Source organism: Cynocephalus volans, chromosome 13, assembly GCF_027409185.1.
Source record: "Cynocephalus volans isolate mCynVol1 chromosome 13, mCynVol1.pri, whole genome shotgun sequence".
Taxonomy (NCBI): domain Eukaryota; kingdom Metazoa; phylum Chordata; class Mammalia; order Dermoptera; family Cynocephalidae; genus Cynocephalus; species Cynocephalus volans.
In genome coordinates, this window is record NC_084472.1 from 108543411 (window position 1) to 108566833 (window position 23423).

Below are 23423 nucleotides of genomic sequence, written 5' to 3' on the forward strand. Positions count from 1 at the left end.
TGAGGGGTAAATGTGTCTTATCTAAGCCCTAGTTACGTTTTTCTCAGAGAAGGACAAAACATCTTGCAGTGATCGACCAGCGACATGTTCCGTTTCACATTTTCAGCAGCAGCCACCACCAAGATGATAATAATTGCAAGTGCTCCTGTAAACATCTCTCTCCTCTCACTTCTTTCTCTGTCTTTCCCTCTCTCTTCCCACTCAATAAGCCAAGACAATATCATGTTAATGAGAAAAAGATCAAGATGTCTAGGTCATCTTTTATTTGAACTTAGAAATAAAGATATGATTTGAGCTTGGAATTAGAATCAAAAGCAAAAGAAGAGTGAAAAAAAATATTTACTTGGTACTTGCAATATGCCAGGTCATTTAATAAGAATTTTGTTTACATTTTCTTATTTAATCTTCAAAATAACCTTACGGGGCAGGTGTTATACAGATTTGGAAACTGAAGCTGACGTGACTATTGCTTATTACATAGTTAATTAAGGGGAAAACCTAGATTTTTTTACCTCGCTCTAACTTCCAAAGTCCGAACTACTTCTACGTCATTCTCCCTCCCAAGATGCAGATAATCTTTTAAAATAGTAATCATCAAAGAGTAAATATGTTTTCATAACTTTGATTAATTTGAGAAAAAAGCCCTAAAATAGAAACATGTAAAACTGAGGATGTTCCCATGGGACTCAGTCAGGACTGAACAGCGAACTTTCCAGAGCTCTCTGTACTCAACACTGAAGTGCTGCCTTTACTGGAGTTACTTCTTTATAAATGGTGTCCTGGTTTTTTCCTGCTCGTCCGTACGTCCGTCCCAGGGCCAGGTGTCCAGGAGGCATACTCTGAAGGTAAGCACAGAGAACAGAGGATCAGCTTTTACAAGTTAACCCTTACTGTTAACACCTTTCTCTAAACCAGTGAGGTGGCCATTGAGAGCCCTTTAACAGCAATGTAGCAGGGCTTGGTACTGTAATGAGTGCCGGGTAACATTTGCACTAAAATCAGCTGAAGAAAAAACTGTCTTTGCGTGATGCAAGTATGCTAGGCGGTTAATCCAAAGCTTTCCCACACTTCTTCCAGACAGCAGAGGGTGCTAAACAGCATGAAGCCCAGCCAAAGGCAGAGGGAAATAGTATGTACGGTCTGTACTCAGTAATTCTGACATTTGCAACTACTGTCACACTTACTGCCCTTAAAAAGAGGTAGTATCACATAGTTTAATTTTCAACATCCTCTACACAACAAAGAGCACTTAAAATATGAAACGGAAATGCTTTAGGGTTTGACATAATTAAATATACAGCCATTTGCTCTGAGTAATACATTTTATTCCCTGTGTTAAGAAACACAATTTTTTTTTAAAAAAAGGAAATTCCAAAGGCAAAAGGCATTCTTATGTCCCAGTGGTTTGCACAGCCTACCACCCTTAGTCCAGTCCAGAAATTTCATCGTGGATCTGTTCACCATCTAGGAATAAAGAAGACAGCACCTGTGCTGAAATTTAGACGGTAGAAACATTTGATGTGAAAGAAAATTGCATCATAGTCTTGCAGGATGTTCTATTAAATTTCTCAGGGAAAAAGATTGCTCCGAGACTGGCGGTGATTCAGTTCAGCTATTTCCCGACACACTTCTGGGTTTGGTTTACGTAATAACTTCATTTCCATAGCGTGTCTTTTATTTAAGGACTTCAGAGCACGTTTAAACGCATCCTCTCCGTCACCCCCCCTGTGTCCCGTGAAGTGGGTAGTAGACGGCAGGGCCTCATCTGTCTTGTATAGGTGATGTCCCCAGGCCCAGCTCAGGGCCCCGTCCACTGCCCTATACAGCCTCTCACTCAAACCCTGAATTGGGCTTCATGATTCTCAGTGTTTTAAACCAGATAAACCTAAACATATTAAGCCCCCAGACATCTGACACTTCCCAGAGGGGAACATCCATAAAAAACAGATACACAGGAGACAAAGTTTCCATTCGTTCAGAAAGACATATTGAGCACCTAGTGTATTCCAGACACTGTGCTAGGCGCTGGGCATACAGCAGGGATCAAAGCTCACGCTCTCATGGGGAGATAGACAATATACATAGTAAGTAAGGTAATTATATGGTATGTCAGAAGGCGTTAAATGCTGTGGCAAAAAAAGAGAAAAAAGTAAGGGGAACTGGGAGGGGGCTGATTTTTAGGGGATGCAGGCCTCACCAGCAAGGTGTCATTTGAGCCAAGAAAGACCTAAAGAAGTGAGCCAGGAAGGTACCTGGGCAGAACAATCCAGTCTGGGAAGGGGCTCTCACAAGGGCGAAAGGGCAGGAGCTCACCCCACATGTCTGAGAAAGGAGGAGGCCGCTGCGTGCTGGAGTGGAGCCAGCAGGAGGGGAGAAGTGGGACGTGGGACGCCAGGTCAGAGAGCAGCCAGGGGCGGGTCGAGCAGGCCTTGGAGGCCACTGTGAGGACCTTGGCTTTTAGGCCAGGTGATGTGAGGACACATCAGAGGATTTGAGCAGAGAGCTTACTGTCTTCTTACGTGCACCAGTCCAGAGAAACGTGTGGCGCTCATTTTGAACGCTTGTCTTTTTCACACCAAAAGGAGTTTTCTTTTGATTTTCCAAATACAAAATTATGGTAAAAAATTGAATACATCTTTTTTTTCTTCTTCAAATTATACATATGTATTAGTTTCCTAGAGCTGCCTTAGCAAAGTACCACAAACCGGGTGACTTAAAACAACAGTTAAGCATTGGAGGCTAAAACTCCAAAATCCAGGTGGTGACAGGGCCATGGCCCCTCTGCAACCTGTAGGGAGCCCTTCTCTACCTCTGCCTGGCTTCTGGGAGTTTGCAGACAGTCCTTGGCGTCCCTTGGCTTGCAGCCAATCACTCCAGTCTCTGCCCCTGTCATCACATGGGCCTCTCCCTGCAGATCCCTCTCCTCTTCCTACAAGGACACCAGTCATATTGGATTAGGGGCCCACCCTGCTCCAGTATGACTTCATCTTAACGTAACTAATTCCATCTGCAGTGACCCTGTGTCCGAATAAAGTCACATTTTGAGGTACTGGGGGTTTAGGATTTCAACATATCTCTTTTCGGGGGGGTGGACACAGTTCAACTAATAACACCGTGTCTTCCAACAATTCTGATTCTGACCCCTAGGTTGTACACCTGCCTACTGAGGATCAGTTCCTGATCTGGTTGGTGAAAGGGCAGTCAGCAAGCATTCAGGGTGTCCCCTAAGGATGTGCTTGGGGAGGAGAGTGATTCTCAAGACCCAGACAAAAGCCTCTGCTGGGTTTCTTTTCTGTGTTGTTTCCTTATCTAACTCTGTGTGTGTGTGAATCAGTATGCATTTACGTTTTATCTGTGACTGTGGAGGGTATGTCTTGGCGTGTGTGTTTCTGTGTGCGAGTCCATGGGGGTGGCCATGTACATCTGTGAAAAGTCAGCATGTATTTACATCTGTGCATATACACGACTGCATGTATGTGATCGAACACATGACCACGGGTGCAGGTTTGCTCATATGGGGGTATGTCTGTCAGTCTTTCTAAGTGTGCTTACAGTACAGGCACGGAATCTCTGTGGACGTCCTAGATGCTGTATTGAGCAATGTGAAACAAGAACAGGTATGGATTGCCTGGGCCTGTCAGCCCCCAAGGACAGCTTCATCTTTCCAGAATTCATTGGTATTCGTGCTTGCTACTCATGGGGGAGAGAGCAAACCCACTGGACTTGCCCCCACCGAGGAGATGGAGAGAGAACAGTGCATTCTGCAAAAGGCCAGCTCTCTTACACTCACAGCCCTCAGGATCATTTGGAGCAACCTGGTAGCAAGAAAAATAAGTAGCCCAGGCAGATGTTTCCGACTTATCAAAACAATCCAGAAATTCTCTCCACCCTCTGGCATATTGGGAAGGAAAAGAGAAGAAGGGCTGGCCTGGGTTAATCAAAGCTTGCGTGAAACGGAAAGGTAATTTATGAAAGGTACTTGAGAAGGAAGTTACTGTACAAAAGCAGCATATAGTTTGAATGTTGGACACCAAATCCTTAGTGAGGTCCCCTACAGAGAGGAGAAAACAGGGCAGTGCCCTGAAACTGTTGTGGCAGCAGCCAGCATGCGGGAGGCCCAGCACCGTTCCCCTCTTCGATGGTGTCATAGACACGTCTCCCTGCCAGCTATTAGCATACAGTTAGAGCCAGCGTGTGCACTAAGTCAGAGGAGGCACCGTTCATGACACTCGCATGACCCTCACAACTTATGAGGTACAGTGATTGTCACTCTCCATTTACAGGTGAGGAAACTGACACTCAGAGCAATTCAGCAACCAACGCGAGGTCCGCAGCAGCCAGTGGCAAGGAAACCATTTCATGCTCCAGCAGCTGGTTTTATTGCAAGTTTCCTTCATTATCTTGAAGACTAGACCAGGTTACCATCCTTCTTTCCTGGCAGCTGGAGAGCGCTGCTTTTGCTCTAAAACATTGTCAACTCTAGAAAGTTGTTGTGCATTTGGGTTAGGTTGGAAACACCACCACGTTCTCCAGCCTCCCCCAGCACACCGCCCATATCAGAGCTGCAGAATTTGAAGACCAGAAACACCCTCCGAGGCAAAGCTGAGAGGACCAGCAGCAGGGCTGGGAATTCCACAGAACGCTCGTCCTTATCACCAGCTTGGTGGTGTTCCAGAAATCGTTTAACCTTTGACTTAACTTTCCTTATCCGAGAATGGATTTTGAATAGATTGTGTCACTGCTAGGCTTTAGTATTGTTGTTGTCTACCAGGAAGGCGTGTCATAAAAAGGATTAAGGCTCCCCTGAGCAAGATGGAGTATTCTCACAGAGCTTTGTAAACAAAGAAGCATTAGTTGGTCGCCAAGCATGACGATTGTTGCTGGCCAGGAAGCACTTACAGATGTCAACAGGTACAGCGTCAAAGCCCTTTCCAGGTAAACCTTACAGGAATCTTTAGTTACAAAGATCTCTACTTCCCTGGGGGCCGAAGGAACAACCCAGGAATGCCAGCTCCCGTGGCCTGACCCAGTGCACCCCAAATACTGCAGCCGGGGTAGGGGACACAGAGCAGCTCCCCTCGGTGGAGGCGTCCCCTTGACTGTTGATGTGACCGATCCTCCTCCTCCTGTCCTCCCCTCCCGCCTCTCCTCCAGACCCTCTCCTCTGGTGGCTGTGTGCAAGCTGCTGTGTGGCTCTCTAAATTAAGTCCTCTAAGTCTCCACTCTACTCTCGGAGGCCATGTGTTGAGCCCCATGAGCCGACTTGTGGCATTTATTAGGCAAGAGGAAAGTGGTGGCTGCAGCAGGGAGAGCAGCTGCAGCTCTGCTGCTCGGAGGCTGGGCCCGGGCGCTGCACACCCAGAGGATTCTCGTCTCTCCCCCCGTCCCCTCCCCTCCAGCCTCCAGCCTCCAGCCTCCACCCATTCCTTTTAGTAGTGTCCTGACCTTGCATGGCCTGAATCCCCCCATCCATCTCCCTGCATTGTGTCTCTCCCGTGAACTCCTGCTGGGAGATTAATTGCTGCTATCACCCCTAATCCATCACACTTCCCAAAGATTGTTTTGACATCTAGTTAATTTTTGGCTGATGATTTATCAAATTCTTATTACTGTGCTCTGAAGGGGCTCATTTATTGTGTTGATTCATGGTAATGATAAAGGGGAGGCATTTTGAATTTTAACTACATTTCCCTCACTCTTCTTCCACCCAGAGTAGTCAAAAAAGGAAAGGGGGAGGGGAGGGGACTGCAGCCAGGGACTCTCAATACAGAATGTGAGAGAAGAGAGAGCCTGGGAGAACATTCTTCCACCCTGCCAGCAGAAGCCAAAAGCCTGAAAACGGTTTTATGTATATATGTAGATGCACACGTATATACGTGTACACACGCACGCGCGCGCACACACACACGCACACACACACGCGCGCAAAGTATTTTTAGCATCTGGGTCTGAACCACGTTTGGAAAGCTCATACCCCTAAGGCTCTTAAGCATTTATTGCCCTGTAATATTACCTAAATGTCTACTACCATTTTACTCAAATAGAACTTAATGGTAAACGACTTCAGTTATGTACCAGTGGAAACATAAAATGAGTGTCTTTGCCAGGCCAGATGGCCATTCCACCTTTTAAAAGTGCAGAGAGACTTTCCTTTGCCACTTGGGTCACTCCCCAGACCTTCCAAATTTCTCATTTGCCACTCAGCTTTTTTTAAAATAAATCCAGATGGTAGGAAGGAACCCAAAGCCATTGTCCACCTTTTTTTCAAAGAGAGAAGCTGGTATCTCAGGGATTAAGCTGAGAGGTGATGGTGACGTGGGAGCCCCAGAGGAAAGGCAGTCACCAGCAATCCAGGGGCGGCTGTAGGGGATGCAATTAATCCAGGCAGAAGGACCAGAGAAGGTCCTACAGTCACGCAGCTGGCAGAGTCTAAGCCATGCGCACTTCCACAAAATAAGAACAAGATTTCTGACCAAAGGAAAGGATCGCGGGGGAATACCAGACTCTAATAATTCTTTCCATCAGGAATCTCGAACAGGAAGCCTCCAGCAAAAAGATTCCTTAAACAGGGGCTTTGTGGATATAGAACAGACCCATTTTTAGTTGTTCTTAGGGCAGCAAAGTGTATTGGGACGTGCCCATCCACCCTTTATCTTCACACCTCCCAATACCTGCCCCAAGTTCCTCTGCACTGTCCCTCCCCCACCCAGCCTGCCTTCTTTCTTTAAGCCTCACCAAGTCCAGCACACCCTGGAGGAAGGCAGGATTACCCCCAAATTCCCATGCATCTGTAGATGTTGCTGGCCTCTGCAAACGAATGCAGGAAGTGATTTGGTGGTTAAGGTGAAGTGCCCTCTCTACACCCGTATAAATAAATTGGGCAGTATTCTCTCATTTTCTATTTTTTGAAAAGTTATATAAAATTAACAGTCTCTTAAAAGTAGTGAAACTTATATACAAAATAACTTAGGTCTAGAAATATATTTGTTTATATATTCATAACATACACACACACTTGGGGCAGCAATAGTTGAAATTATTTCAGTTTTAAAGTAGTTCCTGATTTTGTCAGATTTTAATTCACATTTTGCCAGTTTTGATATTCTTTTCCAAACATTTTCCATTTTGCCTTAGCCTACTTATTTATTGACTTGTAGCTGCTTAAAATTTTCTTTTAACATTTTAAAAATCTGTGTTACCTGTAGTTATGTCTCATTTAACTTTATATTGTGCACATTTGCTTCTTCTCTATTTCTCTCTATCAGTCTTGCTAGAGATTTGTCTACTTGATTAATCTTTTCCCATCTCGGTAATGGCACCTCCATTCAAGTCTCATCTCGTGCCCTACGTCCCATCCATCTACAAGTCATCCAGAACTAGCTATACCCTAACTGAAACTCCTTACACCTCCCTCTTCTCCAGGCCTTCCCTTCCTCAGACCACTGCAACCGCCTCCTAACTTATACCACAAGCACCCGGGTGATCTGACCCCCAGCTCCCTCTGCACCCTCTGGTCACCTGGCCTCTGCGGTTCCTTGCACAAGCTGGCACATCCTCTTCTCAGGGCCTTCACGCTTGCTGCTCCCTCTACATGAAATGTTCTTCCTCCAGATAGCAAAGTCAACGTTTTAAACCTTCTCAGCTCTTCTCAGATCCATAGTGGGTGAGTTTTTCCATCTTTCCCTGTAAACTGGTTCAGCTCCTACTTTACAATGCAGATAGAAGTCAGAAGATATCCAAGATCTAACATGGGGTAGAAGGGTAAGAACCCTAAAAGGTGCCACCCTTGGTCGCTGTGGGGAAGGGTGCAGCAACATGCTCAGGGTGGGCACCCTGGCTGGCAGGAGGGCAAGCACAGAAAATGTTGCCACTCTGCCTTCTGCAAGTATCTCCTGGCCTGACCGCCGTTTATTAATGGCCTTTGAAAAGACTGGCCCTGGCTCTCACAATGCTTCTCTCAGCTGCAGCAATACTTTGTGAAATACACCAACCACACGTGGGGGATGTTCTCTGAGGAGCTATGTTCCCTTCTTCCACCCTCTTCCAGCTAAGTTCTCTGGCCAACCACTCCCCGCCAACTGCACCTCCTTTGGCCATTGTCCTCTGTGAGACGAAGCACCCCACCGGGGCATAGATCTCCTTCACTTCTGCTCTTTCCATGGGAGAGTTCACCCAACCACTTATCTCCTCTGTGGTCCCCACTGTCAGCCCCCGACACCCTCCCCACAGGCCCTCTCTCTCATCAGGATGAGAAAGCAAGGTCAGGTCGAATGCAGCCTAGAAAGAGAAATGCTACCTTGGTCTCTGCAGCTTCCACTCTCTGCCTCCACTCCATTCACAGCCAAGATTCTCAAAAGAGGTGTCTCACCTGCTGTCTCCACTTTGTCACCTCTGTCTTACTCCTCAGGGCACCTGGATCACGCTTCTACCTCTCTACTCCATCTAAGTAGGTCTTGCCCAAATCCCAAATACCGTCTCAGTGCTATAGAAGCTTCTAAAGCTTCCTTTTCCTGGCCTCTTGGCAACATTGGACCCCTCCTTTCCTGAAATACACCACTCCCCAACCTGGCCCCTGATTAGTGTCTTGCAATTACATTAAAGTTAAAAATTAATATAATTTTACCAGTTGAGAAAAATGGTATGCATCCTTGTTAATTCAAATCGTTGTTTATATGTTTCCATAAGAGTATGGTATTTTCTTCATGTAGCTCCTGCCCATTTTCTGTTTATTTCCAAAGAATTGAATATACTTCTGATAGTGTAAGAATGAGGTTATTATTTATGCATTTTCCAATAGGCTGTTTTTAGTATAGATTAAAGCTATGAATGTATATTTATCCTGTAACTAGCCACCTTATTAAACATCCTTTTAAGCTAATAGATTTCCAAATCCTTCTTATGCATTTCCAGGTTATAAAGAATATAATCTGTAAATTATGCCAATTGTTTTTCTCTCCTTTCCAATATTTAAGCCACATATGTTCCTGTGCTATTTCTGGGACTCTCAGAATACTATTAATTGATAATGCTGATAGCCAGTATATCTAATTTGTTCTAGACTTCAATGGGACTGTCTCTACTATTTTATTATTTAAATATAATTATGGCTTTTTATTTAATGTGCATATTATTCATCATGTTAAAGTATCTTTGTTCTTCAAGTTGAGTAAGAATTGTGTTTGTGTTTAATCAGGGATGGAAATTAAATTTTATAAATTTGGGGGATATCTATCAAGATAATGTTATAATTTTGCTTGGTTACTTGCAGTGGTAAATTTTATTTAAAATAGGTTGTTAAAGCATCTTTGCTTCTCCAAAATAATCCTTTCTTGGTCATGCATAATCATTCTCTAATATGCTGTTGGATACAATTCGATAATATTTTATTAAGGATTTTTGCACTTATACTCAAAAATGAGATTGACCTATAGCTTTTATATCTAAAGTATTAATTTTCAAGTTTTGGGTTCAACATATGACAGCTTGTCACCTGAGAAGCTTTCTATCTTTTCCTGTGTTCTTTAATGATTTAAATAGCGTAGAAAGTATTGTCTGTCTCCTTGAATATTTTCCTATAAAATACCTTTGGGAAAAAATTATTTTATTGATTTTTCACACGCATTCATACTTATTGGTTACTTCCTAAATAGTCTAAAATTGTATAATCTATTTGCCTTTTAATTCTACGTAAAAGTGTAGGATTTTCTTTTTCTTGCTAATATCCAAGTGATTAGATTGTTTATGTATATATTTTATTGAAATTTTTAAAATTGTATTTTTGTATAAGGATTGAACATTGGAGCCTGTAAAATTTCTAGTGCTTGGAATTCATTGAAAATTTCTTTGTAGCCAAGAGTAGGATTAATTTTCATAAACATAGCATGACTGCTTCAAAAGAAGATATATTTCTATTTAGAGAATACATAATGCTGTCTATACTAAGAGAAATGATTATGTTTTATTAGATCTGATGTCATTATTTACCCAAACGATGATGAATTCACATGTTGGATTGTGAACAACACCCTTCCTAGTCCCTGGCGCTACTGTATGTTTTTTCTACTTATATATATATATATATATATATATATATATATATATATATATATATATATATATATATATAGTGTTAATTGGTCATTTTCACAGGATTCTGGGAAGCAGAAATTATATATCCATAATGACAACTCCATTTCACCCAGAAGTCCTTGGAGAAATCTTTCTAAACTACAAGTATCATAAAACTTTTGTCTAAAACTTTTTAACTTTGTAAATATTCCATTTCTACTCCCTACGCCCTATTCCTTCCCCACTTGTGCTTGGGATAAAGTACCGATGCCTTAAAATGCCCTTCAGGTTCGGTATCCCGTTTGTTTCTCTCTCCCCTTTTGTCATTCCTCATACATAACTCAATTTGTTGGTCACAGTGAAACTCCTGCAGTTCCACTTTTCTTTCTCCCTTGTTGCAGGGCTTTTGTACTTGCTACTCAGAGCCCAGAACATATTGCCCACCCCACTGTCACCTAGTTAGATCCTACTTGTTCCTTAGGACTTAGCTTCGATATCACTTCCTGTCCCTGGGCTGCTGTGAGGTGACACTTCTGTAAGCTCCTTTGCATTTCAGCTCACCCCTTGCTGCTATTTTTAGTATTTATTTCATTGTGCTATAATTGCCTCCCTTCCTAATTAGGCTGTGAGCTCCTGTGCCCAGAGATTGGGTGGCTTGTTTAGTGCCTCTCATAAAACCGATGCTCCACAGAACCATGGCCAGGGTCAGGCTGCTAGATTAGCTCCCAGTCCCTCTGTTATTGCATCTGTGCTTATTACTAGGAACTGGGAAGAACTGAGCTAGCAGGTTAAACACCTTGTAAACGTAATAATTATAACTGACATCTTTGAGTACTCACTGTATTTCAGGCAACAAACAGAGGTATTATTATACAGGGATGGTTTCGTGGGTGTGCAACCAGTGAAGTTTCACAGGACACCATGCGCACTAGGGGGTCCTGAGTGTGGAGTTTGGTCGCCATTTTGAAAGCTGTGTCCTGTAAGTAAAGTCTGATGGGACAATGAAGCATGGGCTGGCAGTGGTTTGGAGACTCAGCCCATGCATGGTCCCACCTCAGTCTGCTCCTCACCCACACAAATACATCTCCAGGATGGGTTCTCAGCTACCTGGTCTCCCATCCCTGCCCAGTAAGTGCTGCCATTCTCTGCTCCTGGTGGCAGTCTGGACACAGGAAAGGTGAGTGTCAGACACTTGCACCTTGTATGTCAAGTCATAGACTGGGGCCTTGAGCACCTGTGAGAGTCTGTGTTGACCTGCAAGTATCCCTGTCATCCTAGAGAGAGTGACAGTAAATGGAAAAAAAAGAAAAAAGGACAAGTTAAGATAAAGACAATAGAAGAAAGGAAAAAGGATTTTTCCTGCTTTTTCAATAAGAGGCCCTACATTCTCGTGTTGCACAGGGGCCCTACAAATTATGTAGCTAGTCCTGCTGTTATTATTCTTATTTCAAAGATAAGAAAACCAGAGCCACACTAGTCTTATATGATGATTCTGTGAAAATGAGAAAGACATCCCCTCTGGGCAGACCAATTATGGAAACACACTCCTTCTGCTCTGGCTTCACAAACAGAATGCTGGATTTCAGCCCATTCTTGCCAGTTTTACCGGGTGCCTTTATCTAGGGCACAAAACATGCAGTCATCTGTAATGACCCTGAAGGAAATGAAGGGATAAAACCTACCGAGTGTAACAGGGCTTCTAGATAGTGTATCAGTATTAAAACTCATGCATTCTGGCTTCAACATTTGTGCTCTAAACCACTATGCTAGTGTTCCCAAATTTGCCTGATGAAAAAATACATATCTGAGATATCTTTTGAAACACAAATTTCCAAGCTCTGCCTAATACCCTGGAAATCAAAATGTCTAAGAGAGATGTCTGAAAAGCAAGTTATATTTTTTAACGAGTGCTACAGGTTATTCTTATTATGTTAGAAGCTATGGAAACATTGTAATACTTTGCAGATTCTACAAGACTTGAGTCTTTAATTTGCAAAGGACACAACAAGAAAGTAAATAGCAGATTCAGGCAGACAGAAAAGTGAAAGAAGAACCCCAGCCAGTGGCAACGCTATGGTCACAGGAAGAACACCTTTTGTTTTTGTCATTGGTCTTAAACTGTGTTCTACATTTAACTTATTTTGGATAAAATCCCATCACTGTATCTATATCACAAGTGTCCTTTAAATTGAGAGGTAATTAGAAAAGGATGAGAGAACGTCCCCTTCTGTCCATATAGAATATTTGTATGAAATTGGTCTTAACACAATAAAATGCTAGAAAACTGGACAAAATATGCAAAACAACCCATTTCAGACAATGTAGTAGTGGACTGTGAACCCTGAGAGAAGGGACTTTCTCAAGATGAGCCACACAGTTATCCGGAATTCTACCCTGAGGCTTTTAACAGGCTCCAGTGAAGGAAACCTAATCAGAACAAGAAGAATGCTGAGTGAAGGAAATCAAGGTTAGAATTCAGAGAGCTTAAGAAAGCTCACATTGAATAGGAAGAATACCAAGGCTGCACAGAGAAGGAACTCTAGAAATCAACATAAGGGAACCAGGAAGTCTTTGGCTGATACCAAATTGCACATGTGTAGTGCGAGTCTCTATAAGGCCAAGTGAAGAAAAACTATCTGGGAAATGTAAATTAAACAGCTCCTAAAGTTCACAAAGAGCAGGGAGATGTTTGAGTTAAAATCAACCAAAATAAAAGAGATTTTTATTGAACACCCAGCGTATTCAATCAGGATGTCAGAAGGTCATGACTTAGAAGTAAATTACATTAGTCTCAGTATAAAGGCTAGTTTACACCTGCACCCCCAAAATAATCTTATAACAAAGTCTCAAAAGAATTGAAATGATCCACAAATAAATTAACTTCCTTTTAGGACAAAACTAACACTCATTAAAAGAAGAAAACAAAATCCAGACATTCAACTTCTTTTAATGATCAAAATTACTAGACCTACAAAGAAGAAAGAAAACATAACCCATTATAATGAAAAAACAATCAACAGAATATTAAAAATCAACAGAATGTTCTGTTGAATATGTTCAAGAATTTAAAGGAAAATCCAAGTGGAAATGTTAATGTCAAACATATAATATCTGAAACTGAAAATTTATTGCAATTAATATCAGATTAGGCATGCAGAATAAAAGAAAAGTGATTTTGAAGACATAGCAATAAAGACTATCAAAACTGAATAATTTAGAGAAAAAATAATGAAAAAATAAATTAGAACCTTAGTGTCCTTGGAGAGATATCAAGTGGACTACATACAAGCTATAACTGGAGTGCTACAGGAAATGGTGAAAGGAAGTAAAACAAATTTTTTAAAGAAATAATGGCTATACGCTTCCTATATGTGATAAAATCTATAAATCAACAGATCAGAGGTACTCTAGAAACCTCAAGGAGAATAAACACAAAGAAAGCAATACCAAGGTAATCATTTTAAAATTCGAGGGAGTTGGGGGGACTGTGTTTAAGAGAAAACTCTTTAAAATAGCCAGATAAAAAAAGGGAAATAAAGATAAGAGCATCGACTGACTTCCTGTGAGAAGTGATGCGAGCCAGAGTACAGTGGAACGAGATGTGATCTGTGCAAAAGAAAACCAGAACGAAACAGGCAAACACAAGGTACGAACCTGAAAATTTCCATCCTGTGAAAATATACTTCAAAAATGAAGGTAAACTTTGCAGATAAACAAAAGCAGAGATAATTTCTTATCAACAGAACTACACTACACAAAAAAAAAAAATGTTTAAAGGGATTCTTTACACTGAAGGACGATGATTTCAAGGGAAAATTCAGATTGATGTAAAAGAAAGAAGTTTGCCAACAGTGGTAAATAAATGGGTAAATATGAAAGACATTTTCTCATTATTTGCCTTTCAAAGATAACTATTTAAAATGTTAAAAACAATAGTATATTGTGGGATTTATAGCATATGAAGAGGTAAAATACATGAGGGGCAGGAGGGAATAATATGGAAATATGTCATGTTTTAGTCACAGCTTTACTGAGATACAGTTCACATTACATGCAACTTGCTCATTTAAAGTGTACTATACAATGTTTTTTAATGTGTTCACAGAATTGTGCATTCATCACCACAATCAATTTTAGAGCATTTTTATCACCTCAAAAAGAAACCCTATACATCTAAGCTGTCATTTCCTACCCTGTGTCCCCCTACCCAACCCTCAGCAACCACTAACCTACATTCTGTCTACACAGATTTCCCTAATGTGTACTTTCATATGAGCAGAATAATATAGTATTTTGTGAATGTCTTCTTTCACTTAGCATAATTTTTTTGAGATTCTTTCATGGAGTATTTCATTTATTTTTATTGCCAAATAATATCCCATTGTTTGGACATACCGTATTTTATTTATCTATTCATCAGTTGATGGAAATTTGGTTTGTTTTCACTTTTTGGCTATTCTAAATAATGCTGCTATGAACACTTGTGTACAAGTTTTTGTGCAAATATGTGTTTCCCATTCTCATGGCTATGAATTGATAGAATATCGATAGGTCCCATTGTAGTTCTATGTTTAACCTTTTGAAGAACTGTCCGACTGTTTTTCAAAGCAGTTGCACCATTTTACGTTTCTACCAGGAATGTGTGAGTACCCCAGTGACTCCGCATTCTCACGAAATCTTATTGTCCGTCTTTTTTACTGTAGCTGTCCTAGTGGGTGTGAATTTGTATGTCATTGTGGTTTGATTTGCATTTCCCTGATGGCTAATGATGTTGATTATCTTTTAATGTGCTTTTTGGACATTTATATCTCACCTTTGAGAAATGTCTATTCAAATCATTTGCCCATTTTTTAATTGGGTTACTTGTCTTTTTATTGAGTTGTACAGGTGCTTTCAGGATGTTTTTGTGTTGTATATGAAATGATACAATCTTATTGGAAATAAGACTTATTGAGATAAGTCAAAGATTCATGTTTTAAACTATAGAGTAAACATTGAAACATAAAACCAAGACGTATAGCTAATAAGCCAATAGAGGAGACACCAAAATACAATTAGTTCAAAAGAAAGCATAAAAAAAGAAAACAAGGAACAAAGTATAGATAAAACAAATAGGGGGGAAAAGAAGATGGCAGACAAACTTAATCGTATTGATAAATGCATTCCAATTAAAAGACAAAGATTGTGAGAATGTATGAAAAGCAAAATCTGAATAGATGCTTCTCAAAAGAACCATTTTTAAAAATTAAGGGATGGATGGGCTAAAAATAAAAAGATGGAAAAGAATACACTATTCAAACAGTGACCTTAATAATATCAAAGTGGCTATATCAATATTAAAGCAGGCTTCAGGACAAAATATATATATATATATTGCCAGAGACAAAAAGGAAAATTTTACAATGTTAAAAGTCAATTCTTCAAAATGACAATAATAATCCTAAATGTGTATGCCCTAAAACAGAGCTGCAAAATACACAGAGGAAAAACTCCCAGAACTGAAAAGAGAACTAGCAAATCCATAATTGTAGATGGAACCTTCAACAATTCTCTATCAGTAATCAAAAGCACTGGTAGAAAGAAGGGCAGTAATAATATAGAAGACTTAAACAATATTATCAGCCAGCTTTATAATGCACCCCCACCCAACAGTACCATAACAGTCTTTTCAAGAGCACAAGAAACTTTCACCAAAAAAGACTATTTGGTAGGACACAAAAACATCTCAGGGAATGTAAAAGTATAGAAATCATGTGGAGCATGTTCTCCGACCACAATGGGGATAATTAGTAATCAATAACAAAAATATATGGAAATCTATGAATATTTGGAAATAAAATGGCACATTTATAAATAACTAATAGATGAAATTAAAAATCACAAGGATATTGGAAAACATTTTTAATTGAGAGATAATGAAGATACATTCTAGCAGTGCAGGCATTGACATTAAATCTAAATGTAACAGGACAGTAACAACAGTAACATATTAGGTGATTATGGCACATAAATAAGCATAACATCACTTTCAAAAAATGGGAGATGAATTGGAAATACTCTATTATAAGGTATCTGCACTATACGTGAAGCAGTACAGTGTTATCTGAAGGTGAACTTATATTAGTAAAACCCTGTATTTCAAGCTTCAGAGAAAACCACAAAAAATATATATATAAAAAGAAATGTAATTGACGTACTAAGAGAGGGGATAAAATGTAATTACACAAAATGTTCACTTATAACCAGAGGAGACAGAAAAAGAAAGAGGGAGAATCAAAGAACTAATACAAAATATATAAAATAGTTATAAACATCTAGATATTAATATAACTATCAGTATTCACTTTAACTGTGAATGGTTTAAACACCCCAATTTAAAGACAGAGATTGTCAGAGTGAATTAAGAAAATAATATCCACATCTATGCTGTCCACAAGAAATTCACTTTGTATATAAAGACTCAGACACATGAAAATTAAATAAATGGAGAATATACAAGGCTGTGATGATTAACTTTATGTGTCAACTTGGAGGGTAATTTTGGATGAGATTTGACATTTAAATCAGTAATCGTTGAGTAAACATAATTCCTTCAACACTGTGGTGGGCCTCGTGCAATCAGTTGAAGACCTGAATGGAAAAATCTGGGCTTCCTCAAGCATCAGGGAATCCCCTCTCAGAAGACCTTCAGACTTCATCCCACCATCTGCACTCCTGGGCCTCCAGTGGGCCATTCTCCAGACTCGAACCGCCCGAGGGGCTCTCCTGGGACCCCACCGCAGACTTTGGGCTTGACCTCCTCCACAATGTGTTAGCCAGTTACTTACAATAACTCTCTCTGTGTGTACACACACACACACACACACACACACACAAACACACACACACACATGAACCCAAACACACACACAAACACACACACACACACAAACACACCACACACACACACATGAACACAAACACACACACAAACACACACATAAACACAAACACACACACACACAAACACACCACACACACACACATGAACACAAACACACACACACACACACATAAACACAAACACACACACACACACAGACACACACACACAAACACACATAAACACACCACACACACACACTTTTATTGGTTCTGTTTCTCTGGAGTGGTTCTAGACAAAGATGACCTTAAGGATACATTTTCTGACTTGGTTTTAGGGTTTATGAAATTGATTCTCTAATATTATTCAATTTAAAGGCACTAATGACTCTATTTCCAGTAGCAAATAAAGCACTGATAGTCCGTGGCATGATCTGGCAATAAAGACATGCAAAATATCATCAATAGAAGAAGGGATCAAGAAGAAAGGATTTGAATGACTGTATATATGATACTTTCAAATGTTTTTGTCAAACTAATAAGTATAATGAGCTTGGCTTGTTGCTCCAATGCTGCTGGACAAAGTGGGGGGGGGGGGGCGGAAGAGTGAGCTCAGTGATTCAAATTTCCAGCTCAAGTGCTACATACATGACCTGATAGCTTCGATATCTGCCCTGAACGAGACCCTATCCATTTTAGCTGCAGGGCTGAGACTGCTGAGAAACAAGCCTAGAATCCCACCCTGTGAGTAGTGGACCTAGAAAGCAAATGGAATGCTCAGCCGTTCAGGGAGTCTGTTGTTAAAGCACCATTCCCCAGTGCGATCAGCCTGCTGCCTATTCACAGGTTGATTACATCGGACTGTTCCCATCAGGGAAGGGGCAGCATTTAAATCTTCCTGGAGTAGACACTGACTCTGGATATGGATTTACTTTCCCTGCACATAGTGCTCTGTCAAAACCACGTATGGACTTACAGAATGCATTATCCACCATCATGGTGTTCCACTCAGCGTCATTTTTGGTCACGGAACTCACTTCACAACCAATGAAGAGTATCAACGGGCTCATGCTCATGGAATTCCCTGGTCTTACCATGTCCCCCATCATCCTGAAGCAACTGTCTTGATAGAATAGTAAAATGTCCTTTGAAGAGTCAGTTACAGTGGCAGCTAGATGTCAATACCTCTCAGGGCTAAGGCAAGGTTCTGCAGGAAGCTACACATGCTCTGAATCAGCGTTCAATATACGGTGCTGTTTCTCCCATAGCCAGATTCACAGGTCCGGGAGTCAAGGGATGGAAATTGGAGTGCCACCACTCACCATTACCCCTAGTGACCCGCTAGCAAAATTTTTGCTTCCTATCCCCGTGACCTAAAACTCTGTTCATTGAGAGGTCTTAGTTCCAAAGAGAAAAATGCTTGCACCAGGAGACACAACACTAACTTCATTGAACTGGAAGTTAAGGCCACCATCCAGCCATTTTGGACTCTTCATGCCTCAGAATCAACAGACAAAGAAGGGGGTTACTGTGCTGGGTGCAGTAATTGATCCTGACTAGTAAGGGGAAATTGGACCACTGCTCTTCAGTGGAGGTAAAGAGGAATCTATCTGAACACAGGAGATCTCCTAAGGTGTCTCTTAGTATCCCTGTGCCCTGTGACTAAAGTCAATAGAAAAATAGAACAAACCAATTTGGGCAGGACTACTAATGGCCCAGATCCTGCAGGAATGAAGGTTTGAGTCAACTCATTGGGCAAAGAACCATAGTCAACTGCTGTTGTTTGAATATCCCCTTCAAAACTCATGTTGAAGTTTAATTGCCACTGTAACAGTATTAACAGGTGGGGCCATTAAGAGGTGATTAGGCCTTACAGGCCCCATCCTCATGAGTGAACTAACATAGTTATCCTGGGAGTGGCTCCTGATAAAAAGATAAGTTTGACCTTCATTTGCTCTCTGTCTTCAAGCTTGCTTGCCCTTTCTCCACGTTATGATGCAGCAAGAAGGCCCTCACCAGATGCAACCCCTTGAGCTTGGACTTCCCAGCCTCCAGAACTGTGAGCCAAATAAATCCCTTTTCCTTATAATTAGTCTGTGGTATCTTACTATACCATCGGAAAATGGATTAAGACACCACCTGAGGTGCTTGCTGAATGCAAACATCGAGTGGGTAGTGGAGGAAGGTGGTTGTAAATACCAGCTATAACCATGTGAGCAGTTACAGAAATGAGGACTATAATTGTCACGAGTATTTCCCCGTTTTGTTATGAATATGTTTGTTTATGTGTGTGTGTCAAGTATTTTTGTTTTCTTCCCTCTCCTATCCCCTTACCATGTAACATAAGACGTATTAATTTTATATCACAGTATTTAAGTTACAGGATACCAAGGAGAAGAGTAAACATCTTGTGTGGACTTTTTTTTTTTTTTTGCATCCTTTTCTAGAGAGAGAGTAAACGTATTTTTGACTATACCATGTTAGGTGTAAGAATGGCCTTGCTGTTCTCTTTATTTGGAGACTAAGTATGGTTTAAGGAGATGTGTATGAGTGCTTTTATGGACTAAAGTTTATGTCCCTCCAAAATTCATATGTTGAAGCCATAACTCCCAATGTGATGGTATTTGGAGGTGAGGCCTTCAGAAGGTAATTACCTTTAGATAAAGTCATGAGGGTAGGGCCCTATCTTAGTCCATCTGAGCTGTTGTAACAAGGTATTATAAACTGGGTGGTTTGTAAACAACAGAAATGTATTTCTCACGGTTCTGGAGGCTAGGAAGTCCAAGACCAAGTTGCAGCCAGGTTTGGTGTCTGATGAGGGCCCTCTTCCTGGTGCATAGATGGACAGTCATCTCCTTACTGTGTTTTCACATGGTGAAAGGGGTGAGGGATCTCTTCAGAGTCTCCTTTATGAGGGCACTAATCACATTCAGGAGGGCTTCACCCTCATGACCTAATCACCTCCCAAAGCCCCACCTTCTAATATCATCACCTGGGGGTTACAATTCCAACATATAAATTTGGGGGGACATAAACATTTCACCCACTGTAGGCCATCATAATGGGATTAGTGCCTTTATAAGAAGAGGAAGAGACACCAGAACTCTCTGTTTCTCTCTCTCTCTCTCTCTCTCTCTCTCTCTCTCTCTCTCCCCCTCTTCCATGTGAAGACACACTGATAATGTAGCCATCTACAAGCCGGGAAGAAGGGCCTCACCAGGAATTGAATCTGGTGGGCTCATTGATCTTTGACTTCCCAGCCTCCATAACTGTAAGAAATATCTGCTGTTTAAGCCATCCAGTCTATGGTAGTCTGTATAGCAGCCTGAGCTGGCCAAGACAGGTGCCAAGTTGATAAGAGGTGGACTCATGATGTTAATGTCATATGTCAACCTAGAGGATATTTTTGGATGAGATTAACATTTAAATCAGTAAATTTTAGGAGGAGAGAAAAGAAACAGCATGGAAAACCTATTCAACAAAATAATGGAAAAATTCCCAGGTATAGAGAGAGACATGGACTTCAAGATCTAGGAGACTCAAAGATCCACAAAGAGATTCAACCCCAAAAGATCCTCTCCAAGACACAGTATACGCAAACTGGCAAACTCAAAGGCAAAGAGAGAATCTTAAAAGAAGCAAGAGAAAAGCTCAATTCACCTATTAGGGAGACCCTATCAGACTAACAGCAGACTTCTCAACAGAAACTCTACAGGCCAGAAGGAAATGGAATGACATATTCAAAATACCAAGAGAAAGAAACTGCCAGCCGATAATACTATGCCCAGCAAGGCTATTCTTCAGAAATGACGGGAAATAGTGTATTTTCCAGACAAACAAAAACTGCGGGAGTTCACCGCTACATGACTATCCCTGCAAGAAATCATCACGGGAGTCCTGCATCTGGAATCTGAAAAATGATAATCACTACCGCTAATGCACAAGAAAGAGTAAAACCCACTGGTGGAACAAAAATGCAGATGAGAAAGAGAAAGAAACTAACTCTTATCACCACAAAAACCACAATGACCGTGAAACAAAAGCAAACACACTGTCAGTCTCTTTGGAAGATGACAGGGAAACAATTCATTTTTCTAAAACTAGGAAGGAAAAGGGAAGAGTCAAGCATTTATCCTGTCTTTCCTGTATGAATTGTTGCTCAGGGTAACCATAAACAGCTGAGGAAGGAACATTTCTGTCTAGTGAAGTATCCCAGCTAGTACATAAATAGGGAATAAAATAATTAGAATATGGTATTTTGCAAATTCCTATTGAAATAATGGGTCTAGCAAATGATCATCAGTGTCTGCTGACATCACAGACGATCAGACACAAAGGGCCTCCTGCAGGAAGAACATACACCTCCGAAGCCAAATCTAACCTGAGTGAGACCAAGCCTCAGGATCCAGCAACCAATCACCAGGAAATGCAGGGGACAGCAGAACATGTTAAATGACACTACTGGGATGGAGCCAGCACATCCAGACCTTGGAAAATTGTATAAGGTAAAGGGGAAAAAATTAGATGAAGGGGAAACCTATAGGTTAAAAGAAACAAGAGACAGCTGGGATAGCAACCAATGCAACAAGCAGAACTTGTTTGGATGCTGATGTAAACAAATCAGTTGTAAGAAAAAGGTAGAGGGAGAGAGCTGGAGAAATTTAAACTTGTTTAATGTTTGATTATATTAAGGAATTCCTATTGATTTTTAAAATGTGATTATATACTGGAGTTATGTCTTTTATAAAAGAGTTCTTATCTTTCAGAGACACACTGAAATACATACAAATAAATGCTATGATACTGGGATCTACTCAAAATAATCCAGGGGGAGGGCAGAAAGTGGGTGGGGGTACAAATAAAATAAGATTGGCCATGAGTTGTTGATTGCTGTAGCTGGATTTATTGCATATGTATTAAATTTTTCATAGTAAAAAGTTTAAAATAAATAAATATATCAGTGAACTTTAAGTGAGTAGAATGCCATCCTTAATGTGGGTGGGCTCATCTAATCAGCTGAAAGCCTGAATGAAACAAAAAGACCAGCCTCCTCGAGCAAGAGGAAAGTTCTCAGCAGACTGACTTCAGACTGGAGCTACACCACTCATTCTCTTGGATTTCAAGATTGCCAGTCCACACTGCAGATTTTGGACTTACCATCCTCTGTAATGAAAAAGACAATTCATTTTAATAGATCTCTTTTCTTATATAGGTACATCCCATTGGTTCTGTTTCTATGGAAAATTCTGAGTAATGCCAACACATGCTAAGACTAATCAAAAGAAAGCTGGAGTAGCTGTATTGCTTTCAGACAAAGCAGACTGTAGAATGAAGAAAATTTTCAGTAATAAATAGGAATATATTCTAATGATAAAGAGTTCAATTCCCCAGGAAGATATAACAATCCCAAATGTATATGTGCCTAACAGCAGAGAGTCAAAATATGTGAGGCAAAAAGAAATGATAGAATTGAAAGGAGAAATAGGAAAAACACACTATTATAGTTGGAGACTTCATCGTTCGCCTTTCAGTAATTGATAGATCAAGCAGACAAAAAATCAGTAAGAATAGAGTTGACCTGAGCAGTACTATCAATCAACTTGATCTAATTGACATTTATAGAATGTTTCATGCAACAACAGCAGAACATACGTTCTTCTCAATCTTACATGGAATATTCACACACACACACACACACACACACACGCGCGCGCACACAGAGAGAGAGAGAGAGAGAGAGAGAGAGTTTCACACCAGTGAAATCATCTGGGCCTGATGACTTCTTTTTGTAAGTTTATTAATTATGATTCAATTTTTTAAACAGACATAGACCTTTTCTGATGATCTATTTATGCTTGTGTGAATTCTGGTAGTCTGTATATTTCAAGTAATTGGTCTAATTCATTTAAGTTTATCAAATTTGGGTCATAGAGATGCTAATAGTATTCCTTTACTATTTTTTAATGTCTTTGGGCTTAATAGGGATTACCCCTTTTTCATTTCTCTTACTGATAATAAGCGTCATCTCTGTTTTGTTCTTGATTAGCCTATCACTTTTATTGATCTTTTCCATGAATCAGTTTTAGGTTTTATTGATTTTCTCTATTGCTTTCCTGTTTTCAATTTTATTAATCTGCTCTAATTTTATTTTTCTTCCTCTTTCTTTAGGCTTACATTGCTTTTCTTTCTCTAGTTTCCTGAGGTGAAAGCTTAGATTATTAATTTTTGATCTTTCTTATTTATTAATATATTCAATTAATGTTAATAATTTCCCCATGCACTATTTTTCCCACATCCCATAAATTTTGATAACTTGTATAATTGTTTTAATTTAGCTCAAAATATTTTTTAAAATTTTAAAGACGTTTTTCATTAACACATATGTAATCTAAAATTATGTTCTTTAATTTCCAAATATTTGGGTATTTTTCAGCTATCTTTTTGTTACTGGTTTTTCTTTAATTCCACTTGGTGTGAGAGTCTATTTTCACACA

The 23423-nt window shown here is 40.3% G+C and overlaps 1 long non-coding RNA gene across 1 annotated transcript in view; it reads right to left on the reverse strand.

Annotated features, from left to right (window-relative positions):
• Positions 1–351: 351 nt before the first annotated feature.
• LOC134362218 (uncharacterized) overlaps positions 352–23423 on the reverse strand; it is a 42321-nt gene continuing 19249 nt past the window's right edge. Inside the window, exons 2-3 of the long non-coding RNA XR_010021525.1 lie at positions 7519–7702; positions 352–839 (exon numbers count right to left, since the gene is read on the reverse strand). This is a non-coding gene — a long non-coding RNA (uncharacterized LOC134362218). The remainder of the gene's footprint in view (positions 840–7518; positions 7703–23423) is intronic.